The sequence below is a fragment of the Plodia interpunctella genome, chromosome 14 (assembly GCF_027563975.2).
Source record: "Plodia interpunctella isolate USDA-ARS_2022_Savannah chromosome 14, ilPloInte3.2, whole genome shotgun sequence".
Classification (NCBI taxonomy): domain Eukaryota; kingdom Metazoa; phylum Arthropoda; class Insecta; order Lepidoptera; family Pyralidae; genus Plodia; species Plodia interpunctella.
The window spans coordinates 1,039,847-1,052,715 of record NC_071307.1 but is presented as its reverse complement, the minus strand read 5'-3'; the positions used below and the strand labels follow the sequence as shown (position 1 = coordinate 1,052,715).

At 34.6% G+C, this 12,869-nt stretch overlaps 1 protein-coding gene across 5 annotated transcripts in view; it reads left to right on the top strand.

The window, feature by feature from the left end:
• Window positions 1-12,869, top strand: part of Shaw (Shaker cognate w) — a 91,287-nt gene that overhangs the window by 33,589 nt on the left and 44,829 nt on the right. For 4 of the 5 annotated variants that reach the window (XR_008405296.2, XM_053755050.2, XM_053755052.2 and 1 more), the window contains exon 2: window positions 8,675-8,733. The exons of the other annotated variant lie outside the window; for it this stretch is intronic. The gene's annotated coding sequence lies outside the window, so the exon portion shown is untranslated. The remainder of the gene's footprint in view (window positions 1-8,674; window positions 8,734-12,869) is intronic. 5 annotated transcript variants of the gene reach the window in all.

Genomic DNA, 12,869 nt, shown 5'->3' with positions numbered 1-12,869 from the left:
AAAAGAAAATAGATTTTAATAAAAGCCCTTTTGTAAACACCTTGTTTCTTAGACCCAAGTTTTTGACCCCCAATTGTTGACATTATCGCCCGATAATAACAACATTGGGGTCAAAAAGGTGGGTCCCATTTGGGACATATCTGGCTAACTTGTCACTGGCTATCCGGGTCGCGAGATTACAAAATGGCAGTGCAAAACAAATGTCTAACACAATGGTGTAGCCGTTGTGACCGGAAATGTGGATTCACAGCAAGAACATTCGCTTTAGTATGTTCTTAGATGTTTGTCAAATAGCGATTTTAATTATTTTTATATTTAAAGTTCTTTATTATCTCATACACACAACTACCTATATAGTGGCAGTGGGCAGAGGATGATGTTTGTAAAGCCAATTAATGTTACAAATATGTGGTATAGTGTAGACCATAAAGTAAACAAAGCAATGTAAAACATGTTTCTTTTCTCCAAAAATCGTACCTTCATGAGAAATACAAATTTTAGTACAATCTAATCACTGATTGAAGGAGATTGGAAACTGATTGAGGCTTAGGAGGAAGATTAGGAATATTATACGGCACCATGGTAGCATAAGAGAACTGGAGGCCATGAGTGAAGTGGACACTAAACCTCTTACTCATAAAAAAAATCAAACTTTAAAATATGTTTTTGTCTTTCACTATTCTCTTCATAGTCGTATTCCTCATGGCTGAGGGTCGTGGTCATTACGCGGAATGAAACACACACAACAACTTTCTTGGCATTATTAATGGAGTGGTTTGCCATTGCCTTCTCCATTTCACACACAAGTCAATAATCAACCAGTGTGCAGGTTTCCTCACTGGATAAAATACCCTACACCGAACTGGTCGAAGATGGCCAAACATAAACTACCAAAACACTTAAAGTGGATTTCAAGTTTCGCAAACGTGGCTCTGTCTACCCCGTAAGGAATTTTATACTATATGTCCTTAACGAACGTATTATAGTATGATATATGTAAGATAATGGTAAGCCCGTCTGGCATGATAGAGACCAGCACTGTTTTAATGAGTTTATTTCGGCATTTCTTCTCAGCAGTGGTCGTTCCGAAATGCCAGTAGCTTTTTGAGTAATTACTATATATATAATATAAAATTGTACGTTCAAAAGTGCATGAAATGGTCTAATTTCTGAATAAATCATAAACTTTTTCCAAAAAAAAACACATTGTTTTAAAATTTATTAATTACTTCGACTTTTAATCAAACATGTAATGTGTATAAACTCAACTAATTTCTTTAAGACACACCCAATCTCTGGTAAACCAATTTAGCTTCTATAGAGTCAAGGGATAACGGAACTTTGCCACTTTTATACTCGCAAATTACTTTATCTTGTTACAATGAGTTACAGTGTAACCATGAGTTAATTAACTAGAGTTATGTATGCCATTCAGACAAATACAGTAGTTTTGATAGACCATAAAGACAGGCCATTAGGCCTGTCGTTAACAATTAGGTTAAGACTGTGAACCGAAAGATCGCTGGTTCGAATCCTACTCGTGCCACATAAGTTTGTATACCAATGACTCATGTATAGGTTTTTATTGTCCACCACTTGCTTCCGGTGCAGGAAAATATCGTGAGGAGACCTGTACACTAGTGCGTAGTTTACTAGTGCGGCTGCATACCAATAGATAGGTAAAAGTCATTTCAGATGCCTTTAGGCGACTTGAATAGCGATAAGGAAGAATGAGATTGGGATTCAAGAAGTAAGTATTTATATTAGAACCATAAAAATTTACTTTTACCCTTTACAAAGAAATTTCCGCACGCCTGGTCGATGCCTGATCCAAGGGCTGGTGATTATTTTGGCCAACGTTTGAGTTTGGCCATACAAAGAGGAAATGTCGCCAGCCTTCTGGGAACTTTACCGCACGACGACGGCGATTTAGTGTCAATTTTTTATTTAAATTAATTTAGTATTTACTATTTTAGTTTTAATTTTTAATTTTAACTTTTAGTGTTACTAATAAATATGAGTCATGATTTGAAAAAAAAAAACATATAAGAAAAAAGCTATGTAACGTGAAAAAATACAGATAAATAAAGCAATATATAGGCACTCGGAATCAAATCACGTTTACCGGTGACAATAGCCCACAATTATTTCACCGAAGAAGATTAATATTCGGAACGCAATTAGTTCTTTAATGAACAGTTGTAATCCCCCTTGTTTCGGAGAAACACTCGCTTTTATTGCTATTTTAACAACGAACGCACAGTTGACACGGTTTTTAGTACGAACATTTGATTTTAGACCTTCTTTTATTTTATACGATTAAATCTAAGTTATAATTGTTCTCTTGTAACTTAACCTGTTTTCTCAATTTAAATATGTTTTCTTAATTATTTCTTCGAAAAACAAAACGTTTTTTTTGCTGTCTTTTTACTTATTTAATACTAGCGGCCCGTCCCGGTTGCGCTCGCGTAAAACTATAATAAATTACACATCTAAACCCTCCTGAAATCAAACAAAAATCCGTCCGGAAGTTTTCAGACAGACAGACGCAATTTATTTAAGTATAGAGAGTGGTAAAGTTGTAATAGATTAATTGAATAAAGAAAAAATATATTTAAAAATGTTTACAAATGTTGAAATTCAAGCTTCTGAACTAATTTCACTCAAAATGTAAATTCAACTCAAATTGAAAATTGGAGCGGGAAAAGGTAACCACTGCATTAACATTTCCATGAAAATAGTAGATGTCTCCTCCAAATTAGCAAACATGGCTTTCATCACTTAATATTAATATATAAATTATACAAATCAAATCATTTAATTAGAAATTAGACCTTCTCGTGCACTTTTTCACGTCAAATTTATATTACACAGTAGTTTCTCAAAAAGCCACAAGCTACTGGCATTTCCGAACGACCACTGCTGAGAAGAAATGACTAAAGAAACTCATTTAAACACTGTAAACATGAATTTGCAATACAAAACACGTATTTATGTCCTGAAAATTCCATAGGCCATGTGCCTATGAAATTCGAGCCAAAATTTTAATAAGCATTATAAAATTGAACTGTTCAAAGAGAATGTATTTGAAATGTTTCTAATGAAACTAATTTTGAGAGTATCCTTTGAGGTTATTTTAAGATAAACGGAGTCTTAAACTCGGAATGGTTTATTGATATCTCTGGATAATTTTACCTGAGAATATTCTAAAATTTCTGAGAGACGAACGCGATTTCCTGGGTGAAATAAAAAGCAATCTAAAAAATTATTTTTCATATTTTTCGATAGTTAATTTACTTAAGATTTTTTTAATGAAACTTGTTGTATACTCAGTTTTCACTCTTATAAGAAACTAGTGGCCCGTCCCGGCTTCGCTCGGGTAAAACCATAATAAACTATGCACCTAAACATTAATTGGGAATCACATTATTAAAAAACCCGTACCAAAATCCGTTGCGTAGTAGTTTTAAAGATCTACGCATACATAGAGACAGAGAGCGGGTAGCGACTTTGTTCTATATTATGTGAATTGGGATCCCCCAATTGACATACAGAAGATTTCGAAGATATAGGTAATGATTATGAACTTATAATCCATAACCATATTTCCATATCGGTGCATAAAGCATACGTAAGCAAAGCCGCGAAGTACAGCTAGTATATTCAAAACATTACACTAATTATGTACCTATACATGTCTATTGTATTTCATGTGGTAAACAAGGGTGGGTAAAACATAATTTGAATAATTAATTAAGATTTTGGCGGCTTATTGTATTAATTTACAGTACAGCTTTAGAACCGCATTGTTTGACGACGAAATCTCAGCGAAATCTCAGCAAAGGGTGATTATGCTTTTGGTATAAATGTTAACTGATCTTAATAATGTAAGTGTTCTTTATTTTGCCTTTTGAGGTGATGATTGTTATCAAAATATTCTTCTAATTCAACGAGTCTATCATCTTAATTGCATAAATTATTTTGTGCCTTTTATACGGTCTAACAAAGTGCACGAATTCGACATACTTTATCGTTTTTGATAAAGAGAGCGTTCTTTACTCTGTCACTCTGTCTTTGCGCTGTTGCCTCCAAAATAAAGAGTTATTTATTCATTAGGACCAACCTCTGTTCATTAGAAGACTTAAGTCTTCTAATGAACAGAGGGTGTATATATATTTAAGGTACATACGTTGGAAGTATATTAAAGTGTAACACGGTTAACACTACATCTAAACTCCCAACTGAAAGTTCCAACTTGAGCTACTTGTAAACAATTCTCGCCAACTCAATCCCCTTAGTTCACCGTCATGCTTTCACGTTGCATTTCAACTTGGAGTAATTAAGTTGCGTGATGTGATGCCAGCTTTATTGACACTTTTGTTGAGCTTTTTACATGACGACCTAAAAAGGGGTACTATGTTTTCAGGACTCATGTTTGTTAGTTTCTTTGTAACATCGTAATTCTTAAACGCCCTATCACTTTTATGTCATAGATTATTTTCAATTTTACGGATGACATAGGCTATGTAATGCCATGATAAAATCAATATAACATTAGTTCAATGTAATGTTCTTATATCTGTGTGGGAAATTTTAAACTCAATAAATTACAAGCAGAAAAATAAAATTAATGACCAGTTTAATTGAGTAGATTCTCAAAATTAAGGCTTTTGAATGGTGATCACAAAAACATATACTGACAACATATATGTTTAATTTTATATATGTCTGGTGAGGAGTTCCGTCGTTGGGAGCCGGGCCGTGGTATAGCTCTCAGGAAACTCCTCACCGTACATGATTTCTACGTGTAGAATGCAACAACATCTCCCTGAAAAAAAAAAGAAAACGTGGTAAATAAAAACATGGTATTTTGGAAAATACCTTTCATCATTCGTGTTTAAAAGTAAACCATTTAAAAACAAATCTGGCAATTTTATGAAACGCCGCAAATTGGAGTGCATCCCGACGACAGCGCAATCGGGCTAACTGAAGAATAACTGGTGGAAACCGGTTTAGAGCGGAAAAAACTGAGATTTTTCGGACCAGCAAAATTTGTAGACACAATTGCCAATTCATTGTTTGATCTTGCAGGATTGCTCTTATGAGATAGTATTAAATAATGTTAGGCTTTGTTATAAGCGTTTTAGTGACCTGTTGTGGTTTAAATAGTACAATAAAAAGTAGTAATTATAGTAGTCCCTATTTATTTGCAAAACTAAAGTTTTGCCCACGAGCCAGACAGCCTAACCAATTGATCTACCCGAGACATAATACTGCTGCCTTTAGAGGAAGCTTCAGGTACGCTGCTACACGCTGCTGGAATAATATACCACCTCCCATAAGAACGTCATTTACTGTTATTACTTTTAAGACTAAATCCAAAAAATATTTAAGTAGTTCACAGATATCATAGTTTTGCAGCATTGGAAGCATTAGAAATCATTTAAAGTATAATAACATTTATCAGTTAATAAAGACTTGAGGTGCTTTTTAAATAGATTTAAATTGCGTACATTACATAACTGTTGCGTAGTTCCACAATCTGGTTACGTAGTTATAAGTTTTAAATTTAGTTTTTAATTTAGGTATGGTACCCGCAGAAAACCAGCGTCATGGCCCAGCCACGGCACATGCTGAGTGGGGGCTACTTTGGTGCATGCTTTAATTCCGGATTGTATTGTCAACTTAGTTTTAATTGTCATTGTGTACCAAATAAACTATTTTTCTTTCTTTAGTAATTTCATACTATATAAGCTCATTGAAAATGGATATGAAATTTCATTGATATATAAATTGGAAGCAGTACGGTCAATTCTCGGCTCTGAGAAAGGTTCATCTTGTTACAATAAACCTTCTTAAAGATTAGTATTTATTATGTTTAATTTAGCATTTAATATATAATCTAAGTTTTTTAGTTGGGTTTGTATTAGATTGTGATTACAAGTTGTCGAACTATTGTCGCGTATGATACTTGTTCCGACAAAATAAATAAATATAAATAAATCTATACTATTATTATAAGTAAGCGTTTGTGAGTACCGAAACTACCGAACCGATTTCAAAAATTCTTTCTCCATTAGAAAGGTATATTATCCTAGATTGTTATTGGCTATATTTAATCTCAAAATTCGTAATATTTAATCACAACAACTAGTATTAAGAACAAATCACACAGATCGAGTTGGCCCCAAAGCAAGTTCGTGATTTGTGTTATGGATTATTAACTCAACGATACTATATTTTATAACATATACATATTATATAAATAAACATCCAAGACCCAGGTCAATCTGAAAAAAGTTCATTTTTCCATCTTGACCTGACCGGGGAACGAACCCGGGACCCCCCAGTTTGGCATGATTACCGTTAGGCCACGGGGGTCGACGATTTTTACAATCGAAATTTTTACATTTAAAATGTTCACCTATTTTTCCCACCAATACGCCCGCTATACAGCTAAACTTAGTCCACAAATTTGGCACTTCTTGGCTCTGTCTACTCCGAAAGGGTTAGGGACGTCACACTTTACCTCCATATTTATACATCTTAAAGCTGTGAATTCGCGAATCATTTTACAACTATCTATCTATATTCATATGCCATTGCCAGAAGAGTGCTATAACCTCTAGAATTTTATCGCGCCAGGAACATAAATGACAAGTCATTCGAACGGCCATCACGGCAAATCGACTATTACTCTGTCAATGTCCTCGAATCTCATAAACTAAGTCGTAATACTGAGCATGTTCTCGCATCTCGCACTTGACTCCGTTCCGAAATGCCAGTTAGTTTGTAGCTTTTTGAGAAATTACTATCCTTACATATTACGAAATAAAGACGGAGGCGTCTGTCTGTTCGCGATAAACTCGAAAAACTGATGCATGAATTTTCATGCGGTTTTTACCAATAGAGTAATTATATTTTTAATTATAGTATAAATAGTTTAATAGTTATATAGTATAATAGTTTCAAATTATAGTATAATTTATTATGTTTTTACACGTGCGAAGACGGGTCACTGGTTTATTATAAGAAAGCATTGTACATTTATTTTTGTTTATAATTTACTGATAAATAAACTCTTTCCTATTTAGTTTTCAATGAAAATTAAAAGACATATTTCTTTGGATTTTCACGTTTCAATGAACACGTAAATCCATTAAAATCCTTAAACCAAATAAATAAAGACAAATCGCTATCAATCAAGACCAATTTCCGTGGGACGTTTATCGAACGATTGTATGTAATTTCTTCACCTTGGAGAAAGTTTTGGTTTGTTTGGTACTTGTTGCCGTGGCAACCACTGGATGCGTGTGTTACCAACACAAGTTTTGATTTCCGATATTGGCAGTTAAGCTATTTTCGCAATGGTCGATCATGGTCTGGGTGACCATAGATATATATCTAGATTAACCTTGCTTAGGTAGCTGGTGGCATAAAGTTCCACCTTAGATGTGTGCTCCCGCCTTAGAATAGAGTGGAGGTCGTACGAGACGACTAAGGAATATATAGCCCTAATAGCTAATATGCAACAATAGTATTCCCAATGAGGGATGACGTCAGGCTTGTTATAAAATAATAGCTAAATCCTAAAAATATAATAAGCTAAAGGTTTCGATTGTATTGGTAATTGTTAAAACTTACCAATCGCGTGATAGAGCATAGCCCATACTTCTTGTAAATCCATATGGGCTGTGGTTTTATTTTAGGGCGGGACCACAAACGACAGGTACCAACTAACAACGAACTTATAAACTGACCGCAATCTGACTAGTTAAATTACCGAATTTATCATCGAAGATAGCTTAAAACTGCTCGGTTTAACTAACTGGAAAGTTTTAATTGATTCTTCACTATTCCACATAAAGATCAAAAGTAAAATATAGAAAGCGGATACTGAGCTCCAATACTTGATGACTGCGAAAGAAACATGGAAACCTGATAATTTATAGATCATGATAAACACGAAAATGATTGACGTATTCAAAAAGCATGCAGAATAGACATCGTAATGTGTTATCCATCTGTCAGTAAATACCAATCTGATATTGGGTGATTGGTGCGACATATGACGTGACGTCACAAAAGGGACGTCGCTTATATGTGTCAGATTGTGTTTTGGTTCGATAGATCCAGTGATGAAAAGTGATTGGAGTGACACGATTTAGTGGAAAATCTATGAGCGATTTTAAGAAAGTGCATTTGAACTGGGTAGTTTGTTTGTTTGTTTGTAAATTAAAGACATTACGTACTTACATTAAAAAAAAACTTCATCCCTCTGAACCTCGCATATCCCCGATTGCAATCACGGAAGATATAGAGTATTAATTCATACACAAAGTACTTACGTGTACCTTTGCATTCAATTCAAACAAACGCGTTAATAATAAATGATGACTGGTATCTATAAAGTAACAAGTGATAATAACATATATATAGTATTACATAAAGTAAAGTATGTTTTAACATCCCAAGAGATGGGGCTTAGATTTGTAATAAAAGTTTATACATTGTAGTAGATCCAGCTCCCCAAATTGTGAAAATTTGTACTGTATTATCGTCTATATTCTATTATGTAACTCTTTGTTTAATTTAGTACTACATATAGAAATTTATTTTATTATAAATTTTATTATGAGAAACAAACGTTATATTATGTGTTCCTTTGTTACAGATGTTGCGTTAATAAATTACCCCCTCCGGGGAGAACGGACACCGACCGGCCTCTATCACGTGCGTAACATTCTTATCCTATTATTTTTCGTCTTCGCGTGGTTTCGGTTGTAACCGAATGTATTCGGAGCTGTGAGGTCCAGATACGGAGTGTGAAACCCAGGGTTCGCGTATAAAATTAACTATCAAATGTTGAAGATTCGGCTGTGATTTTACCACCGGCCGTCTGCCTGATGTCAACCATTTTGATGCCATTGTTCATAGGCTATGTCTTCCTTAGACGATGTGAATTCACTTGGATGTTGAGAACGACTTTATATCATAAAATAGGGAGGACTAAAACTTTTACGATAATATTATTTTCAATGGACAAACGCAACAGGACAATTATTCTATTCTCTAAAATTCAGAATTATAAAAACACGCCCATGTTTCTGTAACAACGGTCTCGTAATAAAGATGGCTGCCTCGGAAAGAATTGTTTCTGTATAATGTTATACCAACGACTTTCCTCAATATTGCGTCAAGGTGGGAAACTTTCAATCATAAAAAATATATGAACTTAACTTGTATTTAGTTTTGTATTTGTAAGTTTCATATTTACACCATAGCTTTTGCCCACAACTTCGTATGTGAGTAAAAATTCGTTTCCCGTGGGAATTTCAGGAAATCCCTTCTTAGTGCTCCCCTACATTGTCCTAGGAACCTACACAACATATTTCAGCTTTCTACGCTCAGTAGTTTCAGCTGTGCGTTGTCTATCAATCAGTAATACAAGAATTTTATGTGTATAGATTTTTTATATATATATTGATGAAGTAGGTAGCGTACAAAAAAAATATAAATAAAGATAATAAATTGAACAAACATACCTAATTAAATGTTTGATAATGTTGTTATTTTTGTGCCTATTTTCATGATTTAAAAAATATTGAAAGCATAATTACGATATGATTTTATCGTGTAATTTTCGATTTTGTTTTGACTTATAATTTTTATCAAGGATAAATTGTGATTTTATTTACTTTAAATTTGCCACGTACACGATATACATTGAAAAGGAATTTACTGTAATGGCAAATCCACAATTATGTAAACTAATCATTTTTATGAGTGTTCAATGTATTTAGCCTTTACGTTTCCATTTTTATATCACCTTTTCTTATTTTTGTAACACCTTCAGAGGCATCATCGCAGAAAATACCTTATTATCCGGGCTAAAGCGTCAGCTGTTTTTGCCAGAGATCATTTTTCCACAGGCTCATTCTAGTAATCCGTCACCCTTCTCTGTGGCCTTAAGATAATTTTGCCCGTTTTTCGGTTATATACTGGAGTTATATTCAAGGCAGGACATATTTTATGAACCACTAATAAATTATACACCTTAACTTACCTCAGGAACCACACTATCTATTGGTGAAAACCGCATGAAAATCCGTACAGTAGTTTTTGAGTTTATCGCGAACAGACAGACAGATGCGGCAGTAATAAAATATATTAGAATACGCTATTGTAAAAAATTATTAAATCGTCACGCATTATCCTTAAGACACATTTTTGCTTAAAGGAAGTTTTAACACCTTTAACCTTGTTAACATTATTTAAGTTACATATTAAACATTTATTTTTGTATTATTAAGTAAGATCGTGGATCGGGTCGGGAGGTTCCCTCTATTGTGGTTTAGCTTCGCGATGGCTGACTCACGCGTCAACTCGTGAACCGTGACCTTTTGACCATGTACTTTATTGTGTACTTACATGTTATATTACTGATAAAAAATTATACATAAATTTATATTTTAAAAATGGTAAGCCCTTCTGGCATAATAGTGACCAACACTGTTTGAATGAGTTTCTTTCGGCATTTCTTCTCAGCAGTGGTCGTTCCGAAATGCTAGTAGTTTGTAGCTTTGGTAAACATCATTTAATTTAGAATATGACGTGAAAAAGTGCCTGTGAAGGCCTAATTTCTGAACAAATGATTTGATTTTGATTTTGATTTTAAGGGGTACACAAAAGGACTATCTGTAATAGTACCACTCTATATCCTCCCTTAGATGTCATAAGAGGCGACCAAGGGTCGCCTTAGCAGCTTATAGGGAACAACTGCATTCATCCAAAGAGGGTTGACGCCAGGGTATGCGTTCAGTCATAAAATCAGAGCCAAATATTCAAAATTTAAGAATTTATTTTTTCAAATATTCTCAACATATTTGCGCAGTTGAAACCGATTTCATAGCTCTGGCAATATGATAAGTTTGAAACTCGAACCTAACACATAAATTATATAAATTACCATCGAATCCAAGGGTACAAACGACCGGCATTGGGTCGCAAAGGTGCGGAGGTGGGCTTGATTGCGCTCTAAACAGAGGTGGGGAATCGCCCGACAAATCGACCGGTTGAAGGCCGGCAACAACTAGTCGATTTAATCAAAGCGCCCAATTTTATGCTGGCTCCAAGCTATGGCCGAACTCGGACAGATGCACACGCAAACATTGTGTAGCTTGTATGAGTGCTTTTATTTACCGCAATGTAGATATGCTTAACTACCTCTGCGATAGTGTGGTGCCGTCATTTGACATGATTGATTTGTCTCTTCGCGTGTTTCTGATGCTTTCGGGGCTGTAACACCACGGAACAAGCGAAAAATTTTGAGGCTGACAATATTTCTTTCTCATCTTTGTGATTTCCCTGTGGCTTCCTTTGCTGTTAGACGTCGGAGTCCAGAGTTCGCTTTTTTTTCTTTGTCTTCTGTATCCTTAGCTTTTACACCGTTTTAGACAAGACTTACATATATAACATTAAATCCACCATTTGTAAATAATTTATGTAATTATGTTGTTCAAATAAAAGTACAGACAAAAGCTAACATTCGTATTGATGTTGGCCAGATACTGGGCTCATTGAAAACATTCAATTTGTCGAACATTGCCCATCATTGGCAGTAAATGCCGTCATTAAGCCGTACATTTGAAGGGTTGGCTTTCAATTAACGGATAACAAACAAGGGTACCTGTGTCGGGTAACACTCTGAGGCTGAACTGGGATTATTTCCACAGAATTCCTAAATAGGTAAGCACTATTAATCCATAATGAAAACTAGTTCATAATCATTACTAAATGCGAAAGTTATCACTATAGTAGGAGGAGCCACGGAGTTTCGCTTCCATTGGGTATTATCTGGAGCCTACTTTATGAATTTGACTACAAAAAAATAACAGAAAAATACGCAACTCCCACCATCCAGAGAAACCTCGTTCAAATTCGTTTGTACCAGTATACTAAAAAGCTCCCTGGGCTTCGCTCCCGTGGGAGTTTTGGGATAAAATACCTTATATGGAAATTCTAGATTACGTCTAATCTTAAGGCGGCCAAGTTGCAATCTAAATTATGTCTACGGCGGACGTTTTAAAGCTCACTTTCCATGAACGTCATCTTGCCGGGTGGGAGCGGTGCGATAGAAATTGTAATGTGCCTTTATATTGCCGAGTCCTGTGAATAGCGTATCATCGTATAATATTTCTAAGAAAAGAAAAATAGACGTCTCCAATCAAACCCATAAATAGCTGAGCCTATTTACCCCCATAATGAATCTTGGGGGTGACAAATAATCTAATTCCGCATTGATTGATTGCCTCAATCGACCGCATTGTGGGGGGTCGTTAATCATCCACTTTTTAAGTAGCTATCGATACTTTGTTATTCTGCGATTAAAGAAATACTGTAAATTATATAATATAAAATCAACCCATCACACGTTACGGAATTTAAAATTTAAATAACGCAAGTTTTCATGAAAAAGTTAAATAATTTCTTTATTTAAGAAGAAGAAAAAAATTTAACTCATGAATACGGAAACTAGTTGAGTTTAACCCCGCATATTAGAGTAACAATTCTTTTATAGAATGCGCATTTACTCGAAATCGTTATCCAGATTTCCGTGTTCGGAGCAATTAAATATATTAAATAAATAATACAACAAATATTAACGATATTCATGGAAGGATGTCTATTGCCCAGTCGCTCAATAAAACATGTTTTTATACTTAAGCTATACTTATATAAAAATTCATAACGTAATTTTGTATTAATAATTACATGTGAGCTTTATGAGATCGAGATGAATCACATACTTCTGTGTAAAAAAACAATCTACATAATCGTATTCCTCATCACTGAGGGTCGTGGTCATT